The following is a 17,374-nucleotide window of genomic DNA, read 5'->3' as shown; positions in this document are numbered from 1 at the left end:
AAATCGTAGTCGTATGAAAAATATATATTTTTCGAGTTACGTTGAATTAGATTAGAGTGGAAGATATATATTTTTGGATCATATTAACTAAAAACTTAACCTTAACCCAATTCATTATTATCCTTAATAGTACTTTACAAAATTATTTCAATATTATTTTAATTTAAATGAGTCGAGTGAAGTTTGAATGCGAACATAGGTTTGGGTCATGGTTTGGTAGCCATGGGAAAAGGTTGGTTTAATGAAACAGATTTATGATCTCTTCGAGATAGAGTTTATTGCTTATCGTCTTGCATTCAATTCCTCTGATTCCTTTCCCGAATTCATAATCTCTCAGGATTTTTCAGTGGTACGTTCTCTATCCTTTATCCTTTCTTTTGAATAATCAAATTCTCCTGAATCTATCTACTGCTTCTCTTTACTTTCCTTATTGAAATTCGATTGCTTAGATTCTGCCCGATGATATCCCTTTTGTTAACTAAAATAAAATCTTTGTAAGGATTCGCTTTATCGATTATGCTTATCATCATTTTTTAGGTTTAATTAACGATTGATATGCTTCCACGTACGCTGTTTGAAAGGAAATACAACAGTTCAAATTATTTTTACCTTTCTGTTTAGTTTTATGAGGTATGATTTTCGTGTCTGGGATAATAGCGCGGATCTTTTATTTTCTAATATTATAAACATGATGGGTTTTCTGGTTCTGAATCTTTTTTTTTGGTGTTTTCTTTCGCAAAAAAAATTATTTTTGGGCGGAATAAGGTTATAATTTAAGACATTTTGTGTGGGGGTATTCTTGTGTTGACAGTGTGGGGTTATCGTCATGGAGATACAGACGTGTGGTAAGCCGATTGATTCATTGTTGGAGAAGGTGCTTTGTATGAATATACTATCCTCTGATTATTTCAAAGAGCTTTACCGATTAAAGACTTACCATGAAGTCATCGATGAAATCTATAATCAAGTTGATCATGTTGAGCCGTGGATGACTGGGAACTATCGAGGTCCTTCTACTGCATTCTGCCTTCTTTACAAGTTTTTCACCATGAAACTTACCGTCAAGCAAATGCAGGGGCTACTGAAGCACTCTGATTCTCCTTACATTAGAGCAGTAAGTTGAGTATTTCCCGTTTATCTTCTCCTTACAAGTGTACTATTGTAAGCTCAGTATTCTTAGAGTTTTTCCTTGGTTGAGTTGAATGCCACATTTATTCGTCTGACATCCTTGTGGTCATTTTGTCTTGATTTTTATGTCAAAGATGAACAATATATGTCGATTGTTTCTAGACTTATTTTGGACTTGTCATGTTTTGCTTGATTTTGTTTTTTTGTAGTGGGAAAAAAAAGTTGATGCTGATTTTCTTGTTGCAGTACTACTTCGATACTCTTTTCCCCCGAATCCATGTTCCTGTTTTGCGTCAGGTAGTATCCCATCTTGAGAAGATGAAGCTGCCTACTAAAATATCTGATTCAACTGAGAATAATAGTCGTCATGGATCTGATGATACTGCTTGCCGTCCACCCTCTATAAAGCTGCACTTTCAGTCTCTTTTGGTCAGCGAACCCCCCATCGGGCACCATCGAGGGACTCCTCTCCTGTGCTTCTCACTCTACCCCCACCACCTTATGAAAGATCCAATGGTGACGATGGAAGATCTCCCAGCCACCGTCGCAGCCAAAGCCGTGATAGAGAATATTCTGACATGGATGGGGATTGGAATCACAAAAGGATAGGGATAGGGAAAGAGAGAGGGACAGGGATCAAGATCAGGATCGTGACCGTGACCGTGACCGTGATAGGCAACGTGACAGAAGCAGGTATCGAGATCGTGACCGTGATCGTAATAGAGAAAGGGAGAGGGAACGAAGGCATGATTATGATCGAAGGTCAATGTACATGGATAAAAGGGACATTGATGACAGTAGGCGTTACAAGAGAAGAAGCCGGGACATTGATGACAGTAGGTGTAACACCCTTAACTCATATCCGATCCGAATACAAGTCCGAGGTGTCACATTGACTTTTCATGCTTTGACTCTTATAGAAAATCACGGAAATTTTTAAAACTTTCATTAAAATGAAATACATTAATTTACATAAAACTATAAAATACAAAATCGATCTGAGTATTCGTAATTAACACTTATTACATGTCAACACTTTTTAGGAGAGGAAAACCCTACATGCTTAGTTATCATCTAATGATCAAAACCCACTCTTAAAATTAACAAATAATTAACTAACTAGAAGACTCACCTTTGAGCTTGGGGATACGAGAGGAGAGGAAGGAGAAGGAGAAGTTCTGGAGAAATATCTCCCTACATGCTTATCTCTTAATAAAGAGATAAGATAATTATCTTTTAGATAAAAAGATCGTTTTACCCATTAATTCATTCAATAATTATTAAAACTTTTAGGATTTATCTCCAGATAAATCATTAAACTAATCCATTCTTCTATTTTAATCACAATATTCTGAAACTTTACAAATAAGTCACTAACCCATAGTTTGGGATGTTACAACTCTCACTCCCTTAAGAAAATTCGTCCTCGAATTTTCATTGCACAAGAAGATAAGATACTGCCTACACATCCACTATTCTTTTTCCCATATTACCTCTTCAATAATTCTTTCGTGCTATCACAACTTCACTTCATTACTTTAATCATTCCTTTACCTTTTTCCTTTATGTTCTCACATTCTTTTAACTTAATTACTCTTACTATCATACCACTTTATTATTCAACTCATTTATTATATAGTAAATGGTACCTGCTATTATCTCCGGATCATCAAAATCTTCATTTGTCTTGAGATTATACATTCGAGCAGTAGAGCGTATTTCCTGTTGAGTAGAGAATTCAGGTTGACTTCTGTTTCTTTCTCTACCTCGTCCCCTCTGAGATATTGAAACATATCTCTCCGGAAGAACCAGTTCTCCGGCCCTCAAAGGACAATCTCTCTTGAAATGTCCTGTTTCCCCACATCGGAAACAAGCCACTGTTTTAACTCTGCATATCCCGCTATGAGTTCTTCCACAAATCTGACATTGTCTAACTTGACTATGTTGTGTTCTCCCATCACCAGACCCGACAGAATGAGTCTGTTTAGCTCTCACCTGATTTGGTTCCCTTGCAACGGATGCCATCGACTCTGATTGTGCTTGATATTGGAAACTAGAATCTCTATCTCTCTTGGGTAGTGCAAAACTTGATGAAGCCCCAATTCTTTTAGATGGTTGAGTTCTTTGATTCCCATACCTTTCATTTTGAACTCTCTCTAGAGCTTTAGCACGATTTACTACTTCTTGAAACGAGGACAAGTTCAACATTATTAGTATCTCCTTTAACCTTGGGTGCAAACCCTCAACAAACCACTCGCACGAATCCTTCTCTGTCGGAATTAACTCGGCCGCAAAACGACTTAACTTGTTAAATTCACACTCATATTCATATACAGTGAAATCCCATTGCTTCAGATTTAAGAATTTTTGCTTCATTTGCCTGATAAACTGATCTCCTATATACTTGTGTTTGAACTCTTTTAATAACAAAGACCAGGTCACTTGGTCACTTGTCATTCTCAGAGTGACGTTCGTCCACCAAATTCTCGCTTGCCCACGAAGTAAGGAGACCACTCCATTTAATTTCTCCTCATCAGAACAGTGGAGTCCATCTAACATAATTTTCACATCATTGAGCCAAAGGTCTGCAGCAACAGGACCTTCCTCAGCTTCACCTTTGAATTCAGGAGCTCCTAATCTCTTCAACTCTTTCACAACATTCATTTTCGGAGTTGAAATAACAGGAGATTGGAAACGCGTTAATACCGCGTTTAACGTTCTAAAGAATACATCTTGATCATTCACAGGCACTCCAGAGAGTGTCTGTTCTTCACTCTGCCTGGCCAGGGCAGGTGAATCAATGCTTTCAGCGGGTCTATCATTTTCCGCTTCATTCCTAGAACTACCTTGTCCAGACATCTATAAAAATACAACCATATAGTTCTATTAGCAAAACAACATACTTACTATTCCATCAGATCAGAAGTTTTCACTATTTTGTTGGCATGTATACCTTATAAAACACTCTAGACTTCGGTTTATGCCGAGAATCGACTAAACCGTAGCTCTGATACCATTAAATGTAACACCCTTAACTCATATCCGACCCGAATACAAGTCCGATGTGTCACATTGACTTTTCATGCTTTGACTCTTATAGAAAATCACGGGAATTTTTAAAACTTTCATTAAAATGAAATACATTAATTTACATAAAACCATAAAATACAAAATCGATCTGAGTATTCATAATTAACACTTATTACATGCCAACACTCTATACATAACCGAGTACATACTTTGTCAATTACTTCTGATCTGATCTCTTAGTAGTATTGATGTCCGTGCTACTTCTATTTCCACTCTTCTTGATTCTTTGTACCTACGTGTAAATCACTTACACGCTAAGTCATAGACTTAGTGAGGCAATAAATGAATATGAAATAATAACTTATGAATGTTCATACTTACCATTGGATCATGACATTTCAATATGCATATATTTATCACACGATAACATATACAATCATGTAATACACATACGAAACTTACCTTCTTGTATCACTTTCACTTTAAATCGGTATTTCAATTGTATTGCCCATGTATATTATTGAGAATAGAGGTATGTGAGTGCATTGAGGTTGTGCACTAATGCTGTCACCACAGCTCGTATCAATTCCCTCAAGGGGCACCGAACCTTAGTTCAGTATTCGTCCCGAAGGACTACGATCCAGAGGTCACAATATAAACTGTTCATATGTGCCTTTAAACATATGTAAACTATTCATAAGTGCCTTTAAACATATGTAAACTGTTCATATGTGCCTTTAAACATATGTAAACCCTCGACTCTTGACATGCCAACTACACCTATAGTTCTCATATCGTATACTATGGGCATTATTCTTATACCTTTCATATCACTTGTTCTTTCTCTTTTGTCACATACCACATGTATGTGTAATTATATATTTCATATCATATCACATGTATCACAAGTGCATACATTCACGTAGATCATGTAGCTCATATCATGTTCTCATATCACATATCATATCACCATAATTATCATGTATGCATGTTCATAATCATTGTATTATAAAAATTAACATAGAGATTAGACTTATCACAAGTCTTATTCCATTATACTATACATATAGTATGCACTCACCTTAGCTTTGCTCTGATTCGATTCTAATCCTCTGATCGTTCCAGAATAAGCTTACTTTTAGTATCTACATAATCACACATGGATCTATATCAGTATTATAATTAATATATTTTAATGGTTCACTCTTTAGACTAAGAGAAAAGTCAATTTCATTTTTTAATGAAGGTATGCATCGATGCACTACTGATGCATCGGTGCATAAAAGGTATTCGATATAGTATTATTGCTGGGATGCACGATGCACTCCTTATGCATCGATGCACCAATTGCATTCGATGTTTCATTATTAATGGAATGCATCGATGCATGCCTTATGCATCGATGCACTAATTGCATTCGATCTTTTTATTTAAAAAGAGTGCATCGATGCACTACTAATGCATCGATACACATTCAAACAATTTCTGAGTTTTAACCTTGATGCATCGATGCACCATGAATGTGCATCGGTGCACTCTACCCAGAATCCTCTTTTTGAATCCGAAAGTTCATTCATTTTGGATTAAATCCTTCATGTTTCATCCCCTTTTTCATTCTTAACTCTAGTACACATACTTAAACCAATCTATACTCATTTATTTCATCTTAAACCTCAAAATCCTATCTTCCATATGTAATTCAATAATTACATAAATTTTTCAACATGTTACAAATCCAATTCTATTACTTCATATCTCTTTCTTAGATTGATGACAAGTCAAATCCAACTTTCAATTCTAGTTATGAACTTTATTTCAAGATTTCATTTAAGAATTTCAAATCTTAAATCTCTCCTAACTCCATCATCCTTTGATGTTAAGATAACTTAAGCTTTTCTTTAGCTTAGTTATCATCTAATGATCAAAACCCAATCTTAAAATTAACAAATAATTAACTAACTAGAAGACTCACCTTTGAGCTTGGGGATACGAGAGGAGAGGAAGGAGAATGAGAAGTTCTGGAGAAATATCTCCCTACATGCTTATCTCTTAATAAATAGATAAGATAATTATCTTTTAGATAAAAAGACCGTTTTACCCATTAATTCATTCAATAATTACTAAAACTTTTAGGATTTATCTCCAGATAAATCATTAAACTAATCCATTCTTCTATTTTAATCACTAAATTCTGAAACTTTACAATTAAGTCACTAATCCATAGTTTGGGATGTTACAGTAGGCATTACAGGAGCAGAAGCCGAAGTCCTAGTTTGAACGGAAACAAGAGCAGAAATCGGAGTGAGCAAGGTGGCAACAGTCATTAGGAACCACCAAAGTAGGCAAACAAGGCATCCAGCAATTTAGCGAAGCTGAAGGATCTTTACGGCGATATAAGTGATACAAAGGGAGATGGTGCCTATGAAAAGGCTGCAAACAGGGACAGCAGTGGAGAAGAGGTGATCAGACTAGGTGGTTCATGGAGATGTGTTTCTGCATGTATGTAATTTCATTTCATCCATGCAAAGGATCAAAACAATTCAGGCGGAAAAAAAAGAACGCTTTGTGAACATTTGGTTTATGGACATGCTCTGCTATGCCTTGGCTAGGCTGAGAATTGATGGATGGATGGATGCAGTCATGGTCTCGCCTGGCATAAATTCTAACGTTTTGATGCCCACGTCTGTTGAAGGATTTTAGGAAAAAGTCTTTCATTTCTTATTTCATGAGCACCTCCCCACTCTCCTCTCTTGTCTGAAATTAGTATTTATTTAAAATCGAGAATGCTCTTTAAAGAGGATTATTTTATGAAAAAGTATTTGTTAATCGTGATTCAATGTGATGATTTCCTTTGAGAGTATCTTATGTTTAAGATTGCTTTATCGTTGAACTTTAAAACAGACGGTAATATTACTGTTTTATTATAATATAATCACTTCGTTATTCCAATCGCAAAAGGGATAAACGCAAGGCTAATGTTAAGTTTAGAACATTCTCTCTCTTGTTACGAACTCAGGAAAACAGCACTAAATTAAGCACATCTTCATGATCAGTAACAACTTGGTCTTTGCAATATGAAACAAAGATGGAAGTTCACAGTACTGTAGATGATCGATTTACAGAGTTAATTTAAGTATTTTCCCCCCTTTATAGTCTGACCGAACGATATGTAACATAGCCGGTGAGAACTATCGACCTTCACAGCTGTCAGCCTATCTGTATGGTGATGTTGAAGACTGAAGAGTAATGCTGCTGCCTAAACTGTCGTGTGTTCGCTCCCGCCGCTCGACTCTTCCAACATCTCAACCACAGGAGCATACTGCACAAGTCAAAACGGATATGTATGTATTTACGACAGAGAGAGAGATTGAATATTATGGAGATGAAAACATTAGAGAGACCTCAATACCTCATCATCTTCTTCAAAGTAGATTCCGTCGACTTCACTTTCGGTTGGAACCCCCATCCTAAACTGTTTTCAAGCAGCTCTTTTAATTTCCTTGTCTGCAAGTGCACATAGAACGAAACTTAGGATTGAAACAGAGCATAGAAGGCGCAGACTTAGTGCACGTACCCATGAGAGAAGATCTCCATCACAATTGACGCATCTTCCACCAGAGAAAAGAAATCCTGTAATCCCATCATCAAACCACTAATAAATTTTAAGAGTAGGCTAATGTTTCTGAAAAATGGTTACAAAATGACAGAACATGATGAAAAGAGGCAGTTTTCATCTTATCTAGGCGCATAATAATCACGCTAACAATCAGTCAGCACTACATGTATCTGAAAACCATGAAAGTACCTTGCAAAGAAGGTGCAGAAAGCTATCGGAAGAGAACCATGAATCGTCTAATAATGCTGATGCTCCTGCCTCTCCAGCACTGCAATCTTTCTGAAATCCATGTTTTAGTAGATAGTAGAGGACCTTAATGAACTGTCACAATCCTACCATATGTTAGAAATTGATATTAAACTATAAACATCAAATAAGGCAAAAGGCGTAAGTGTGATGGATATCAAGCAGAAAGTTAGAGAGGGAGGGAGAGAGACAATCAATTCAGAAAATTACCTTAGTGAACAACCGACTCCTCGTATGAAAAGGCTGCAAAATATATACAACAGAAAAATCAAGACCAAACAAAATAACAAATTCATTGGCTATAAACAAGCATCAAACAATTTAACAATGAAAACAAGCCAAAAAGTTGAATATACGTGAAGGGAAATGTTAACATTTTGAATGGGGCCGACAAAAGCATTTACGAAGCATACAGAATGTTTGGTGATTAGGTGGAATTTGTGCATCCAAGGTCAGACCTAAGATCTCTTAACCAATAATTTTTTCTTCATAATCAAGGATCCATATTCATATATATTAACGTTCCAGTTGTTGCTTCTATTGTTGCAGCTTCATGTGAAGTAGTTAAGCATTCAAGAGTCTGGGTTAATTCAAATCATCGTGTCAAGCATTGGCTGTCTATTCAGAATGCTAAAAAGACCCAGTAGTGAGCCCCTTCATTCGGTATATATACACCCCTAATTGTTGATAGTGGATCAATTAACTAATCGTCTAATATAAAAAAAAAAACAAGTAAATTAGAGCAAGTGCATATCCTTCATATTCCATGATATCTCATTTTACTCGTCCCAATGCAACAGTAAAAGGTCTAGCAGCATCCATTTCAAATCTATTATGCATTTTACTCTTCAAGTTTGCAAACAATAATCAGACAAGAGTGATCCTAGCACATCTTACGAGCATAAAAAAATCAAAATGCTTTCTGCCTAACGAAGAGACATAAAACAATCACCACAAATCAATAATGCTCTAATATAGTATGATGGAGTAAGATGGATTGGAATGACACATCAGCAAATGCATGGAGGGTCCAGCATAATATGACTATAGAAGTTAAAAAGCACCATTTCAAATACTCTAGTTTGCAAGTTAAGCAAAAATTGGAAGATAAATACTTACAGCCTCAGTACAGCCTAACAGAAGGCTAACCAAAGATTTCCATTGCATGAATGCTTCGAGTGATTGCCCCATCTGCAGGTTCACTAAATGTGTAAAATTCGAACAAAATCTAAAGGTAAAATGCCATGTTATTCTATTTATACCAGAAAAGCTATAAATGCAAATTGCAGCTCCCCAAGAAGTGACTCTTCAGAGCCGCCATAATCCTTCACCAGTACGGTCTCTAATAATTCAGTCTGCATAGAGAAGCAAAAAAGATTACAGTTAAATTAGAAAATTCTATTCAGAAGCTTTTCAAATTTAATTACGCTAACCTCCATGATTTAGCAATTTACCTTGTCGAGATTCAAAGAAGTAAGTTGTTCACTTTCAACTCCCTTGAGCTTTATGATACGGGTATTACTGTATAGTAGCATCCTCTTTCTGGATTTTCCTCAGCAGGCGTAGAGAACTTACTATTCTTCAACTGCTCATCTAAAGCTCTCTCCACAGCACTTTTACAAGTATTCTTCACAATCCCAGATTCACGTGTAACTGTAATTTCTCCTCCAATGGGTTCTGTACATTGGATGCACATGTTAGATCATGGTGAGGTAACTATAATTGGAAAGAATGTTATATCTGTAACCCCGAAAAAGTCATCGTATCACTAAACATAAAAAATGCAACACGGAAGACATGGTAAAGTGAAATCCTAGGCAGCCACAAGTCGAGCACCCATTTCAATAAAACCTAATCTACAAATTTCATGAATCATAAGAGTTTGCTTTCACGAGCCATTGTTTAGGGCAAGTATAACAAGATGGCATATCTAGGTTCCAATCTCAATCATTCGATAAAACCTGTTAATGAACCACTAAAACCTTTTTGCACATTGCTAAAAAATTAATGCAGTACACATTGCCATTCGAAATTATGATGTTAATGAGCAGTTATTAGCCCACAAGTTTCCGATTTAATCTCACTAGATACCCTATAATCCCTGTTAAAACCAAGACAAAATGATAAAACACACACATAAGCTACCCAGGTGGAGTATTAAATTTAAAAGCATGAGCTTCCATACATAAGCAAAGGCATACACATCATAAAAAAGGTGCCATACACATGGAGAAACAAAGGCTGTATCTAAAAAGAGCAAACCTAATCGTTCAATGGTGCCTTTTGTAATGTAATTAGATAATCTCTTCCAATCTGCATACTGGCTTAGATCATAGGGGCCCAGATTCTTGTCGAACTCTAAACTTCTAACTGCTTGTGTGTATCTCTCTTCCTATAAACAGAAATGAGTTCAACTAATTATGTATACATAAAATTGGTAACAACCCAACTTTTGGGGCTAGAATTCCCATTCATAAGTACGACTTGCACAATTCATATCTAGGTGTAGACATAAAATTGTTGATGATTAATGTGTAGAAAATTAACAGGTAAAAAACTTTTGGACAGGGTAACAACCCAACTTTTGGGGCTAGAATTCCCATGTTAAAAAATACTATCATTATCATTATACTAGAAATATCTAGGGCAAGTTAAAATAATTAGGTGGGGCTATGCGTGGAACTCCTGCATAATAATCTTCTCCTCGGAGGAGAGCTTGATGGAGGCTTGGCTGAATAAGAAAGTTGAACTGTACAGGGTAACAACCCAACTTTTGGGGCTAGAATTCCCATGTTAAAAAATACTATCATTATCATTATACTAGAAATATCTAGGGCAAGTTAAAATAATTAGGTGGGGCTATGCGTGGAACTCCTGCATAATAATCTTCTCCTCGGAGGAGAGCTTGATGGAGGCTTGGCTGAATAAGAAAGTTGAACTGTCTTATTGGTTTGAGTGGATTGATCGGTTGGTGATGGGAATTGGTGTTCCAATGGCGTACTGCTCTGTTGAGTTAAATGGAGTCCCTTTAAACTACTGGCATGAATCATTCTCTCATCTCTGGCAAGTGGGTGGGGATTACTGGTTGGCATTCACGATGAACTTTGTGGAGAAAGGACTAGTCGGCTGCAAAGCTGATATTGAGAGTTGTAAGCCTTTTTGATATTCCAAGTTTGGTTACTGTTCTTGCAGATGGGAGGTCGTACAAGATTGGGGTGAAGATTGGATCAGCCTCAGTTAAACCAGAGGTCAATTTTGATTTAATTAGTTCTGACGTTGATTGGAAGAAGGCGGTGACGGCGGGAGTGGTCTGAAGAGGATATCGAACAGTCGTGGAAGAGCCTTTGAATAGAGTTTCTTCGTGGCTTGAGGAAGGGACGACACGTGGCATCTAGGGAACCTTGAATCAGCATTACTGCAGCAGACAAAAGAGAAGGATGTTATTGATGAGATGGAGACAGAACCCCTTGGTAATAGGGGAGTTTTAATGGGGAGTATGCGGGGTTGGGATTGAGAGATCTCGGTAGTAAATTTTCTGATGGGCAGGCCCAATCAGAGGATGTAATGAGCCCGTTTCCCTATTAAGAGGATTCATCCTTCTGGCCAGCTGTTAACATTGCCAATTATATTCTGGGGAAAGAAATGGAGAAAACGAGACAACTTATTGTGGAACAGTAAAAGAAGGGATAGTTGAAGATGAGAGAAGGAGGATCGAATTTAAGAGTGGAGATGGAGTCAACATTAATTCCAATCAGATATCGTCGTTGAAAGAATGTGGGGCGAGAGAAGGTAATCAGGAGTCACGATCAAGGGACCTTTTTTGGAGGAGATCGCCGTCCCGTTTCCAAGTCGATTATCTATCAGGAGCGCACCGGTTGGTAGGATGGAGAGAAGGTTTTTTAACGGAGTATATAGCAGATCGAGAGAGTGAAGGATTTGGTTTCGATCGGAGGCAGGAGGTGAATCCGTTCAGGCGGTAGAGGAGACCGGTTTGATTGTGAACAATCTGTTGGGCCCAGCGGAATTTGTGGGCCATGATAGTGAGAAGAATAAAAGGCTGAGGCTGCGATTAAATTATCTTAGAAGGGGCAGATTGGGTCAATTTCCAAGGAACATGATAGTGAGAAGAATAAAAGGCTGAGGCTGCGATTAAATTATCTTAGAAGGGGCAGATTGGTCAATTTCCAAGGAACAATTGTTGGGAGGGAATATAATGGTGGGCAAATTAATAACCCGCTGGAAGACAAATGGCTGGTCAGACAGCTGGTGCTCTTGAGATGGAAAATGTGGGAGCCGAGACACGCGGAATCTTGCATGGGAAAAGCTAATCAGGGTCAGAAGGGGTACAACACTTTGAGAATAGTTGCTCTAGCGAAAATCAGAGGATCGAATCAGGGAATAATCAATCTTCGATGGCTGACAATCACCGGGTTCAATCTCGCAAGGGTTTTCGAAGACTGTTTAGGAAAACCAAAAGGAATTTGTTGATTGAAGCACTAGAGCGGGTGAGTTCATCTACAACCACTTCTTCTACTTTCTCGGAATATCTTGAAGAAGCGCTGGCCACCTGGGAAGTTTGTAATATGTTGGGGGCGTCATTTGAAGGTGGGAAACAGACCTTCTTGAAAAAAGTAATCAGTTTGGAGAGGGAGAGGGTGGAGTCCACTAATCCCTCTTTTCATTGTTGGGATTTCCTGTGATCGTTTTAATGATTAATTTCTCAGCAATAACGTGGAACATAAGAGGTTTAGGGAGGAAGGAGAAATCGAGAGCAGTCGGGAGTTTGGTAATTGTTAAGAAGCCTGTCATTGTGTTTTTACAAGAAATGGAACTGCCGAAAATAAGTCTTTCAATGTTAAGAAGGTTATCCGAAATCTGTTACATGGGTATTGCATTGCACCGGCGAATGGAGCAGCTGGAGGTCTTTTAAGTTTATGGAACGAAAGTCGTTTTGAGGTAACCAGCAGAATAGTGAATAACAGGTTTATTGCGTTATTGGGGAAGGTAAAAGATAATCAACTTAAGTGTGCTTTTATTAATGTATGCGGTCCAGCTGTTGATGAATTATCGTCCTTTTGCCAAGGACTGGGCATTCATGTGTGCTTAGGTGGTGATTTCAACGTCTACCTATCACCAGAGGAGAAAATAGGGGCATATCAGAATATGCAAAGCATGGAATTACTTGGGGATTTCATTCATCAAGTTGATTTCGTTGATTTACCTCCTGTAGGGGGAGATTTACTTGGTGCAATAACAGAGACGAACCTACTTTTGTTAGGCTGGACCGGTTCCTAGCAAACGTTTCTTTCCCTGATATTAAGCAAGTTCTTCTTCCGAGGTCAATAGTGGATCACAATGCTATTGAATTGGCAAATGAAAGAATTACTTGGGGTCCCAAACCATTCAGAATTTACAACTACTAGCTGGAGGAGAAAGGCTTTGTGGAAATGGTAGATTCGACTATTTTAATGTTGACAGAAAAGAATAAGGGGAAGAACATTTTATGCATTATCAGAGGAACTAAAACTGAGATTAAAAAGTGGCCTGGCAGCAAGCTTGACGAACTTTCAGTGGCTATTCGTGTTTTAGAGAAGAAGACTCATGAAATGGAAAGCTCACAGGTGCAAGGGACTCTTTCTACAAGCAATTGGGAGGAAGTTATTAAAAGCAGGGAAGTTCTGTGGAATCTTTACAGAATTGAGGAGAGCATCTGGCACCAAAATTAGAGGATGAAATGGATTCAATATGGAGATAGGAATTCAAAGTATTTTCATTCCTGTGCGTCGGCAAGGAAAAGAGTTAATTCCATTAAATGCTTGAAGATTGATGGAGAAAACATCACTGATCCGATCAGAGAAGGACAGTGTCAGGGATTTTTTTAAGGAAGCATTCAGCAAGGTGTCTTCTTTAGCTGTCGATGAGCTTAGTTTGAATTTTCCTAGGCTGTCCGCGCCTAGGCCAGATGGTTCAAATATGGGGTTCTTTAAAAAGTTCTGGCCGAGTTTAAAAGTGATTGTTCAGTAGCTTTAGAGGATTAAGAACTCTTCTTGCCCTTCATGTTATGATTCCTTCATGTTATGATTCTATTGCTAGGGAGATTAGTTCCTGGTTGCATCAATAATGTTGTATGTCGTTTTGATTTTAAGAAGTGCTAATGGGAAGCCTACGAATTGGCGAAAAAAGGAATTGGGTGAGGGAAGGTTAGGGATGTAGAGAAAGGGGTTTTATCACTGTAATGGGTGTGAATTTTCAGTTTGTCATGTTGGGTATTCAAGCCCTTATTTAATTAATAAAATTGAGGCACTCTTTTTCCTTCTTCCGCTGATTGTTTGTTCTCTTGGGGAATGGACAGTTATAAAGGGGTTTTAACGAGGCCTCCCTTCTTATAAAAAAATCACTATACTAGGAATTGATACGTAAATGATCATCAAAACATAAGCAGCAGAATTAACAAGAATATGAACCTCTTCCTCTGGAACTCTGATCAACCGTTCCTGTTGTTTGATCCACATACGAACATCCACCTGCCAATGGTAGGATATATTCATAAAAGTTATGTATTACTCCCAATATGAGATGAATAAAAAGAACTCGTGTTTACTCGAGTCCATATTCTTGAAAGATTCTAACATACCAGTGAGGAACAAGAAAATGGCTAAACTAAAACACTAATCAGCCTGCATTTCTACTCAGAAAAGAAGATGCATAACGATGGCTGCATCTCAACTATTGTCGTTTAGATAATATAATTGCTCCAAACATCATAATTAGAAAAGTAAAAAATACAGCAGTATACAATAAATATCAAAATCAATAGACTGGAGCATGACATGTGTTTTCCATTTCTACACCAAAAATTTCTGTAACATTTCGGAGGAGCTCAACCTGAGAGTGGCCAGCATCGATAAAGAAGCCAATAATTGGTGAAAACTCTTTGCCATCTCTGCAGTCAATGATGGTCGTGATATTCATCTCTAAATGAAAGTATAGAAGCAAATAATGAAATGTGTGATTTCTTTTAGAGGAAGCACGTTATGCTAATTTGATCTAGTGGTGCATCTTGTGTCAGGTGATGGGCTAAGATCCTATCAGGTAATTACCAAGAAAAATAACAACAAATTACGCTTCTTCATTCCAGTTACATGTGATTGGTTATACGGATAAATTTGAACCACTTCTAATTTACAAGTAAAACTCATTAAAAATGTGTTTCTTGAGTTCCATCTCCTCCTCTTGACATGAGCATCGAACACATATTTTCAAAGACCTCATCTTTACATACGAAAACCACCACAAATTTGCTCCAATCATTAATCACAAAAAGTGCAACACCGACATTTCCCAATCTCTTGAGCATTCACTCCAAAATCTTATCCTTCTGTAAATTCCAAACGTCAGCATAGCATCTTCATCAAAGCCAGACTCTTTTTCTCTTGTTATAACATGATAACTTCAGTTACCCAATGTTCATTCACGTAGAAGAACAGCATCAAACCAACAATACGTTAAAACTTAATTCATAGTTATCATAATGATATAAGAATAATCATTTGAATTCCTTTAAAAGCAGGAACCAACGACTAATTCAGCTGACAAAGTACTAAACTTTTAGCTGATGACTTTGCAACTATTGCGTAGAGAAAGACAAGTTTTTTTTATATATAAATAACCTGGTAGAAGAGCTGTAGAAGACGAAATGAACCCCAGGAGGAATCATTTTAATTCCTTTAAAAGCAGGCCCACATAAAATACCTACATATAATACCCCAAAAATGGTGGAACGATTATAATTTGAGAAATTGTGAGAAACAAAGAGAGAAGAAGGAGGGGAAGTACTTGAGTGTCGATGCCGATAAGAGTGTACTGAGGAACGTCAAGGAGGAGAAGCGTAGCTCCGCTCTTTACCAGCTCCAATGCCTTTTCTGGGTCCATCGTTTTCCCTTCGGTTTAATTTCCACTTCCAAGTTTTGCTCTTTAAACTAGAAAGGAGGTTAGGTACCTTCGAGTCGAGAGAAGAGAGTAGGGGTAGTTTCTGGAGTAAATTCAGGGTCTGGTCTGGACATTGAAGATTGGTTGGTTTATTTTGGGCTTCGATACAAGGACAATCATGAGTCCAAGTTAAATTTAAGATAATTTCAGTCCATTTGATTTTTATTGTTTTAGTTAAATTTGAAATTCAGTGTTTAAAAATAGTTAAATTCGCACGAATAAATTTATCTCAGTGGCTAAAGGAATTGTTGTTATTCGTAGAGGTCATGAGTTCAGGCATCAACGACTACAGCAGGGTGATTGAGTATTTATTGACAAATGATTGAGAGTATTTATAACATATATTGTTTTATAATCACCTTGCTTAATAAAAAAATTAGTTAATTCTTTCTTCATATAAAATGTTAAATGAAATATTAAATTTGTAATGATTTTTACATAATGATTTATATCTTAATTTACGTGTAATTTATGCTGATATGAGTTATCTCCTTGAGTTGAATATTTTTAATTGGCTTAATACCAAAATAAGTGCCTAAACTATACTCTAAAACCCAAATAGGTGCCTAAACTAATTTTATCTCATCCAGTGCTTAATGTAACAAACGTACCATTTAGGTGCGTTGGCCGGTAACAAATGTTAAGCGACATGTTTCATAACTGGTAATTTTGAAAATTTTATTTAAAATTAACAATTAAAATTATATATTTTTTAAAAAAACAAAAAACCCAAAATTTGAAATAAGCCCAAAACTTTGAAAACCTTCATTTCAACCCCTAAACCCATGTCGACCGCCACCTTTTTCCATCGACGAGCCTCCACTCGACCTCCCTCCCCTGGCGACCAAAACCCCCATGAAATTATGACCTATCGATGGTCGATCGACGACGAATCAACGTTTTAAACCGTTCGAACCCTAGGATTAAAATCATGATTTCACGCGATTCCAATGGCCAATTGAGGTGGTAGCGACGGATTAAGGTTTGGATTTTGGATTTTGGGGCTATTTTATAATATAGGAAAGTTGTGTTTTTTATAAATATCATAATTTTTAATATTTTGTTTTTAAAAATACATTTAAATCATCATATTGTGACGTGTCACTTAAAGGCAGAAATTAACGCCGTTGAAGACTCAGACACCTAAACGGGTAACAATTATAATGTTAGACACCTGGATGAGACGAAAATTAGTTTAGACACCCATTTGAGTTTTAGGGTATATTTTGGGCACTTATTCTGATATTAATCCTTGTTCATTCTGCATGCAAGATTTCCTTCACAAAAATGGAATCCAACGGCCAACCACATTCTCCCATCGTACTTGCCTTCCTCCAAACAGATTTTTAATTACCTCATGCATTT

General features: G+C 37.1%; 2 pseudogenes; one reads left to right on the top strand and one right to left on the bottom strand.

The window, feature by feature from the left end:
• The first annotated feature begins 225 nt into the window (after nucleotides 1-225).
• On the top strand, nucleotides 226-6,715 carry LOC120180003 (annotated as a pseudogene).
• Nucleotides 6,716-7,303: 588 nt separating this feature from the next.
• On the bottom strand, nucleotides 7,304-16,025 carry LOC120180002 (annotated as a pseudogene).
• Between the last annotated feature and the right edge of the window lie 1,349 nt (nucleotides 16,026-17,374).

Source organism: Hibiscus syriacus, unplaced genomic scaffold, assembly GCF_006381635.1.
Source record: "Hibiscus syriacus cultivar Baekdansim isolate YM2019G1 unplaced genomic scaffold, ASM638163v2 tig00112471_pilon, whole genome shotgun sequence".
NCBI lineage: Eukaryota > Viridiplantae > Streptophyta > Magnoliopsida > Malvales > Malvaceae > Hibiscus > Hibiscus syriacus.
The sequence above is the reverse complement of the archived record's forward strand: the minus strand, read 5'-3'. Positions and strand labels throughout refer to the sequence as shown.